Genomic DNA, 9,557 nt, shown 5'->3' with positions numbered 1-9,557 from the left:
CACCCAGTTTCCCCGCTTCGGCCCCATTGGCTGGCGCGCGTCAACGAGGCTCCCGTTGGCCGCTGCGCATCAGTTTCAACGACCGCTCACCCCATGGCGCTGCGTGTCCGTCAGCGCGGTCAGCGCGCCTAGGAGCGCGCGCGCTCTGACCGGCGACGAAAAGTACGCAGCAGACGAAATAAGGGAGCGGGCGAGCGGCTTGTATGCTTTCGCATTTACAACTCATAAGAAGTGCTTAGGTGTACCTGGAGCCTCTTTTGAACACAAGGAGCCTTTCAAAGGCTTTTCATGTACTCGGAAAGGCTCGCGTTTGCCTCAGAAAGAAGCACATGCCCAGATTGACAGCCCAGCCGCTAGGTGTCCTTCACTTTGCCGCGGCACAGGTTGCGTGCGGCTAGGATAGGTGGCTCAAACCGCAGCCTAATTCGGCCAGCCACGGAATTTCGCTTGATTTGGCGCGATGTGGCAGATTTTTATCACGATTGCGCAGGAAATTGCGCTTGGCGCGAAATTGTGCATTTAGCGCAGCAGTGGAATGACTGGCACCAGCTTACTTGGTATGGCAGGGCGGGAAAGAATCGAAGCTGGTCCACGCAGCGCCGTTTTCTTACTGTTTCGAAGCTTAGGTACGCTCACGTCGACATTTGAACGCAATTAATTGGGACATCCATACTTCGTACGAAGCGTCGCGACCAGTCGAAGGAGTAGCTTGGAACGCGGAGTACGAAGCACGGGTATGTCGGTGACCTTTGGTCGTACCTCGACGTAAAGGCCCATTCACACAGTAGCGTTTGCTTACGCTTTCTTACGGTATACGTTATGGATCACCGGGATATCCGTACCTCGAATGTCGCGTGCAAACGCGCTCATTAAACTGGTTGCCATGCTTCGTACGAAGTACAGGGCCGGCTTTCTAGAAGAGGTAACACATGGTGAAAGAACGCACTGCTAAAGCTACCGCATGGGCGGAGTGGTGTTTCAAGTCGCGTCTCAAGCGCTCTCGTCGCAAGCGGACGTAAACTCCCGTAATGTAACGTAACGTAAGAAAATGGCGCGTTGGGAACGGACCTTGTGCGTATGCGGAAGATTTGTAACCTAAGGAAACGGTGCTGTGCAGACCAGCCTTTAAAACGCAAAAGAGAAGGGGGACAAGGAAAAAAGGCAAGCAGAATGAGCAAAAGGATACGAAGTTGGGCTAGTTGGTATTCAATTGAACATAAAGCACGTAAATACGAAGACAACAAAATAAACGTAAAAGAGTATGGAGGGAACTCAATAAAATCGAGCACTGATATACAACTGGGAGTTAAATGAAAACAATGCAGAAATATAAGGCGCCACAGTGCAAAGGACTCGTAAAACACAAAATAAAACAGAAGACAAACAGACCGAGCGATGATTTGCAGCTTTAATGAAACGTGAAAACAACAAACGAATCGTCATGAGGTCCGGCTTATGGCTCGCGTTCTTCCCGTTGTTCCCATCAAATATTCAGTCGTAAGTCAGCGCTCGGTTTGTTTCTTTTCCCATTTAAACCGTCCGTTATCTTTTTATCACATCGATCGTTTCCTGTCATTTGATGCCGGTTCGTCACCGTCAAAAATACGAATAGCGTGTAGCCAACGTTACTGGTAACTCACAAGATGAAAAGGGTAGCGAAAATTTTCAGTTGTCCCGCCTCCAGCGCGATCTGCCTGCCTTCGACGGTGCTTTGACGTCTTGTGAGGCTCCAGCGTGCACGCGAAGCCGAAGCACGACGGAAGGCAACGGTCGCGAGATGGAGGTCGGTCGTTCGAAAGAAACGCCCTACCGTCCGTACCTTGTCAGTAACTATACGAATGGCAAGTGTCGTCTGCTTCTTGCACAGGGGTCGCGATGATGTCAGAACGGCAAGCTCTTATTGGCTGGTTTAAACAAAATAGTGGGTGGTGCTCAAGATATGTAGCATTAAGGTCTACCCACTATCCTTTCACCAAAGCCAATCAGAGCTCGGCGTCTTTCTGACGTCACTGCAACTCCTGGGCAAGAAGCAGACGACACTTGCCCTCCACATAAAAATATAACATGGCAAAATGCTGGGCAATTGTGTTGCAAACGTGGAGCGTTCTAGCATCGCGTGACATTGGTGTCACGTGACGTCAGTCTCCCCGCTAAATGTAGCGGGGAAACTAAATTGGTGTGTGGGTGACGTGATGTTAATTTTTCCATTACTTCGGTGGGGTGGGGGACTTCGCTTTGCCAACACTGGTAAGACCTTGTTTTCCACTACTTCGGTACGCTTTCTGAATTGGGCAGTGCGCGTGGAAGCCAAACCGGAGCGCCCGGAGCGCCCCTAGCGGACGCCACCGGCGCCGAGCATGCGCGATGGGGGTGTGGGCAAGAAGCTCACCGTCGCCCATAAACAAACCATTAAAATGCGATGTTGTCGGCGTCGGTGTGAGTTCCCGCGCTCTTTTTCGCGTTGGAATTGTTGATTCTACGTCCTCCTAACGATGCCTGACTACTTGAGCGGTGTCAGCGAAATTAACGAGGCTCGTTACACCGCAAATCTTCGCGTGAATAATCTGACATGCGGCGATTCATTCCGCGTGGACGCCGCAGAATGTACGCTAGAGCCTGATTCACATGATGAGATTTCGCTCGCAATTTTCAGTAGCGACGTCGCTCAGACTGCAAAAGCGTGAACCGTAGCTGAGATGGTCGACGTCGATACTGAAAATCGCAAGCAGAATCTAACCAAGTGAATCAGGCCTAACAAGTCGGTGATGGCCACTGGTAACAATGATCAACATCTCCTTGTATCTACTGTTTACGTCGAGCCTGCTTACCAACCTTCAAACTTAAGTCTTTTGAGGCCTCCACTTACTTCTTATCGCAAGTGCCGGGCCCACGTTTGGTCTACGGGCCGGTGTCCTCTAAAAGAGCAGACGACAAACAGAAACGTTTGAAAGAGCAGACGGCAGTTCGAACGATCAGGCGACCGTTTGAACTTGAAGACGCACTGAACGTAGTCCGCAGGTGGTCCGTACAACTTGACGGTTTTCCGACGTTCATTTTGGAACAAAACAAATAAATCTGATGACTAGAAGTATCCGTGAATTCAACCCAAGATGCTTCCCGCCCAAGCAACCGTGGTCCGACGGCGTCTGGTTTTTTTTCTTTTCACGGCACATATCCACGTTCTCGGACGAACCGAGCGCATGAAAACTGACCTTCAAACCTTTCTCCACCCTTTTGGTACAGCCCCAGTCGCAGCATTTTGACAAGAAGGCAGGTTTTTGTCTGGTTCCTTTCAAAACAACGCAGGAATACACGACTCAGATGGGCACTTCCGCCCACAGCCCCGAACCGGAAGTGCGTCCGACGCGCCACCACCGCGCCGTAACAGAGATGAGTTCGTGTATATATATATATATATATATATATATGTATCGTTTTTATATTTTTGTATCATTCTTTCATCATGGGCCTGAAATAGGACTTCTACCCATGTTTTACACAACCATTTTTTGTAAAAATCGCGTAGATTTAATCTCACAAATACTGGAAAACCTTCGGTCTACTTGTACCCAGCTTGGAACTGCTTCTCGTCGACATGATAGACGACGCCAGTGTGTTCAGCAGTTACAAGAGATCACAACGCACTCGGCACAGGCAAAAGCAAATGTGCCACCCAGCCTCTATGTTCTACAGCTGAGTTGATCAAAGAGCGCTCGGACCGGCATAGAGTTTTTCAATTGCCACAGGTCATTGCTGAGAGATGCACGAGCCCGGCACGATGATCGTCCCAAGACAGCAAGCGGCGCTCTTCAGAGGATGTCGTTACTTTTTTGCATGGGGAGAGCTTTGGGCTCTATGACAAACTCCTTTCCAAAATCCACCGAGCAAAGTTGGCCAGGTTGCCATTTCTTGGGTTCGAGTCCTAGCCGAACTCTGATCGGACTCGAGTCCTAGCCGAACGTGCACACTCGTTTCCGATAGGAACCGAGCCGAGTGCTCGCCGAACGCTCACGTCACACTCGTTTCCCATACGAGCCGACCCGAGTGCACGCCGAACGCTGACGTCACACTTGTTTCCGATAGGAACCGAGCCGAGTGCGCGCCGAACGCTGACGTCACACTCGTTTCCGATAGGAGCTGAGCCGAGTGCACGCCGAACGCTGACGTCACACTCGTTTCCGATACAAACTGAGCCGACTGCACGCCGTAAGCTGACGTCGCACTTTTTTCTGATACGAACTGAGCCGAGTGCACACCGAACGCTGACGTCACACTCTTTTCCGATACAAACTGAGCCGAGTGCACGCCGAACGTTGACGTCACACTTTTTTCTGATACGAACCGAGCCGAGTGCACACCTAGCGCTGACGTCACACCCGTTTCCGATAGGAACCGAGCCGAGTGCGCGCCGAACGCTGACGTCACACTCGTTTCCGATAGGAGCTGAGCCGAGTGCACGCCGAACGCTGACGTCACACTCGTTTCCGATACAAACTGAGCCGAGTGCACGGCGAAAGCTGACGTCACACTTTTTTCTGATACGAACCGAGCCGAGTGCACACCGAACGCTGACGTCACACTCGTTTCCGATAAGAGCCGAGCCGAGTGCACGCCGAACGCTGACGTCACACTCGTTTCCGATTGGAACCGAGCCAAGTGCACGCCGAAGGCTCACGTCACACTTGTTTCCTATACAAACCGAGCCGAGTGCACGCCGAAAGCTGACGTCACACTCGTTTCCAATACGAACCGAGCCGAATGCACGCCGAACGCTGACGTCACACTCGTTTCTGATACTTACCGAGCCGAGTGCACGCCGAAAGCTGACGTCACACTTTTTTCTGATACGAACCGAGCCGAGTGCACACCAAACGCTGACGTCACACTCGTTTCCGATAGGAACTGAGCCGAGTGCACGCCGAAAGCTGACGTCACACTTTTTTCTGATACGAACCGAGCCGAGTGCACACCGAACGCTGACGTCACACTCGTTTCCGATAGGAACCAAGCCGAGTGCACGCCGAACGCTGACGTCACACTCGTTTCCGATTGGAACCGAGCCAAGTGCACGCCGAACGCTCATGTCACACTTGTTTCCGATACAAACCGAGCCGAGTGCATGCCGAAAGCTGACGTCACACTCGTTTCCAATATGAACCGAGCCGAGTGCACGCCGAACGCTGACGTCACACTCGTTTCTGATACAAACTGAGCCGAGTGCACGCCGAAAGCTGACGTCACACTTTTTTCTGATACAAGCCGAGCCGAGTGCACACCGAACGCTGACGTCACACTCGTTTCCGATAGGAACCGAGCCGAGTGCACGCCGAACGCTGACGTCACACTCGTTTCCGATTGGAACCGAGCCAAGTGCACGCCGAACGCTCACGTCACACTTGTTTCCGATATAAACCGAGCCGAGTGCACGCCGAAAGCTGACGTCACACTCGTTTCCAATACGAACCGAGCCGAGTGCACGCCGAACGCTGACGTCACACTCGTTTCCGATACAAACTGAGCCGAGTGCACACCGAAAGCTGACGTCACACTCTTTTCTGATACGAACCGAGCCGAGTGCACAACGAACGCTGACGTCACACTCGTTTCCGATAGGAACCGAGCCGAGTGCACGCCGAACGCTGACGTCACACTCGTTTCCGATTGGAACCGAGCCAAGTGCACGCCGAACGCTCACGTCACACTTGTTTCCGATACAAACCGAGCCGAGTGCACGCCGAAAGCTGACGTCACACTCGTTTCTAATACGAACCGAGCCGAGTGCACGCCGAACGCTGACGTCACAGTCGTTTCTGATACTTACCGAGCCGAGTGCACGCCGAAAGCTGACGTCACACTCGTTTCTGATACGAACCGAGCCGAGTGCACACCGAACGATGATGTCACAATCGTTTCCGATAGGAGCCGAACCGAGTGCACGCCGAACGTTGACGTGACGTCAGCACACTCGTTTCTGATACGAACCGAGCCGAGTGCACAAAGAACGATGACGTCACACTCGTGTGGAATATATGTTCAGAGTGCGTACACAAATAATGGCAAACTGGGTTAATTGGCGCAGCTGCTACCAGATGGCGTGCACGTTTGAAATAGGCCCATTGAATTGATCTAATAACTCTGGCGTAGACATTGGCCCGGCATCGATAGGATTGCCGCGGGTCATCTCGGAGAGACGCACGCGCACGGCCTAGTTGATCGACGCTCATTAGGTTTTAAATGGTGGCAATTTATGTGCAATCGGCCCGTCAGTCTGACCACCGGCGCGACCTCGTTGCCATCCCCCCCTCCCCGCCAGGCACGAACCGACCGTTTTCTCCGGATCATTAGGCAGTGGGCAGCGCTAGAGCTGCGTCCAGCGTGGTCAATCCAAAACAAACTATAGCGGATCAATAGGTCTGACCTCGTAAACATATGTTGCTGTTTTACTATTGTTTCTACTGTGTCGTTTGCTAGCGGCACTGGTCTTTCAGACCAGTGCCGCTAGCAAACGACAGCGCAGCTTGAAAACTGAAGTGTACGTCTTTCGTCGCAATACGATCATTTTCATGTTGCAGTTACTCTCGCATAAAAAAAAAAAAAATTAAACAAGAACGTTGTGAGTGTTAAAATGGTTCATATCTTGGGAAAGTGCGAAAACTATAGTCAATAAAAGCGTAAGAGACGCAGGGCCTAACATGTCATCATCATATGTCTTGAAGTCAGACAATACATACTTCAATACCCCTACTCCACTGCGGCGGCGCTGCTGTCGGTATTGCGCATGAGCAGACGCTTCCTCTCTCGCGAATATGGCTTCTGCGCACTACCCACATCTGGCTTGGGCACACGCGGGCTTGTTTGTAAACAGTGTGTTCGTCTATATATAATCATTGAAAGTTTAAGAAACGCCGTGCGTAACGAGTATCGAAGATACTATCGTTCCACGTTTTGAAAGAATGGCTTCTGGGCACCGCCATCTCGCTGCCGGCGTGTGCAGGTCTTCTGCTAGTGAAGCCGGGCGGATGGATGGATGCTAATGGTTGTACTCTTTATAACGGGCGGCAGCTTGCGCCACCTAGCCTAGAAAGAAAATAACAAACAAGAAAAAAAATATGATTCCTCCCTTCGCCCTTCTAAGACAATTTTCTTCCCCACTGCAATTCTGTAGCTATCACCAGGCCTTGCTAAGGCGTGCCCACGGTTGCCAGACTGACGCCCATCCACAGTGGTCAGACTAGCTCTTCGAGAGACTGCTCGCGTCCTCTGAGGCAATGCACACAAATTACAAAAAAAGGGCAAGACTATTAAGATGTCGCCAATACCATATTCCGGCTACTGTTGATCCTTATTTGACTCCGATAAACGAGCCGATTCCTAGCCGTTCAGTGCACACTGTGGAAGAGACACAGTCCGGGCAAAAGCCAACTGCTCGCTTGCTACGTAACGCAACCAGTGATATGCATTTGACTTCACGGCACGACTATCCAAGATGGCGGCTGCGGTGCAAACGGTTTTCGTGTCCGTCTAAGCCAATTTTTCAAATCATAATAATAATAAAACTACTTGTCAAAAACAACAACAACAACAACAACTGCGGTTTCGAGCACAGTTCCCGATTGTCTTTCAGAAAGCATATTACGCTCGGAACGTCGTGTTAGGATAAACATGACTACAGTTCCTGACAGCCTCAGAAACATAGGGAGTGGCCTTTTACGTTAATTCGCACTTCTTGCTTGGTTGTTGGTTCTTCGGCGTTCTTGTCGACTAATGCTGCAATCTGATCGGCTGCCGGCCGATAATGAGATAAAAAAAGGCAGTGCCCATCTCATTACCCTGCATTTCTAAGAACTGTGGGCGACTATGACAAAGCACGTAAATAGGAGAAAAAGGGACGCGTCTCACCAGTCCTGGAGCCAGGTGAGGACTCTGCTGTGGTCGTAGGGGTCCTGCGTCGCCGCCGGCGGCGGCACTCGAAGAGACATTGACTCTCGCGGCTACGAGACCTCCCTCCTTTTGTTCACGCCAGACTCCAACGTCCCATCCGGTGGGCAGTCGAGCAAAGACGTCGGACGAGTCGCTGACACAAGCGGCACACGGATACACGGTGCACGCCCCGGACTTGACGACACACGAGTAAGACCACTCGACCTTTTGCGACGCACTGCAAGAAAAGACAAAAACGGACATGCATAATTTGGACGTCTGGCTGATTGGATTCCCATCGCAATTAGCCGGTCGGTTTTTCGACTCCTCGGTTGGATATTAGTGTTTCGACTAGACTGCTGCCGTTAAGCCGCAGTCTCACTTGGACATGGCGAATGCCGTGTCCATGAGACGGGGCATTCATCGGGGACGCGATGTCAGCATTATTTTGTGGGCACGCCTCCAGTAGGTCCGAAGCTCGTTTACTTTAAACGTAGGCATGTTCAAACATGCCCGCAAACTGTTACTTCATGATTAATGTAAAAAGGTGTCCTTTATGTACAAGAGACAGTCAGACTGTCTCTTGTACGATGCATTAGCAGTCTGACAATGGCTTTGGAAAAGAATATTTTTTTTTTTTTTTAAGATCGGAGTTTGAATTAGTGACAAAAGTACACAATGGGTGACAGGTAAGAAAAAAGCACGGGTACACAAACGCTGTGTGTCATAATAATCTTTTTTGTGCGTGCTCATCTCGTCGTTAAAAAAAAAAAAAGAAAAAAAAATCACGACTGGGTTTCTTTTTGCAGAACATTGGAAAAGTGAACTTTGGGAGAATTCGACAAACTTCATCAGAACGCCGAGGAAAAAAGATCTTTTTTTTTTTTTTTTTTTGCCGTTACTTGAAATGGTTTTATTAAAAGGTTCGCAGCAATTCAGCTTTTCGAGTGCTCGGCCGATCTTTTGCAACGCGCCTTCCCCACCATCAGGATTGGCGGTCTTTGCAGCCTATTAATAGGAGCTCGTTCTGAGCATGCGCTCTAAACAGCGCCCTCAAATATGGCGTCCAGTGAATGCACCTTTTCCACAAGGGCGCAGCCATCTTGAATGTCGTCACTTCTGGTATGCGTTAAACACATCGTTTCGATCTCGCCACGCCGCTGGAAGGTGTTCGCGAAAAAACACGCGATTGACACACATTCTTGCTTGCCTCGCATATTTCAGATTGAAATGTATCATTATTTTTTCGTCCCGCATACCAGATATGGAAACGACGCGACTGACAAGGGAAGGAAAATGAAAGCGTCGATAGAAGGGGAAGGGAATATCAAGACAAACACTAAAGCCCTAACTTATGACATTAAAAAAACAAAACAACAACAACAACAACAACAACAACAACAACAACAACAACAACACAGCTTTCATTTTGGAGTTTGACGAAATGTCGCCGAGTCTCAAACAGTACAGGGGTCGACTAACGTGACGCAACGTCGGAGTCGTTCCACAAAAGAAATAAAAAAAAAAGAGAAAAAGAGAGATGTTCACACTTCGGAGATTCTCCCGCGAGCGACAGTATAGTCGACCGCCATAACGCTAAAGATCCAAAGACGGCGCTATATACGCGAAAAGAGAGT

Source organism: Ixodes scapularis, unplaced genomic scaffold, assembly GCF_016920785.2.
Source record: "Ixodes scapularis isolate PalLabHiFi unplaced genomic scaffold, ASM1692078v2 PGA_scaffold12__126_contigs__length_90152505, whole genome shotgun sequence".
NCBI classification, from domain to species: Eukaryota; Metazoa; Arthropoda; class Arachnida; order Ixodida; family Ixodidae; genus Ixodes; species Ixodes scapularis.
This window is presented reverse-complemented; position numbering follows the sequence as displayed.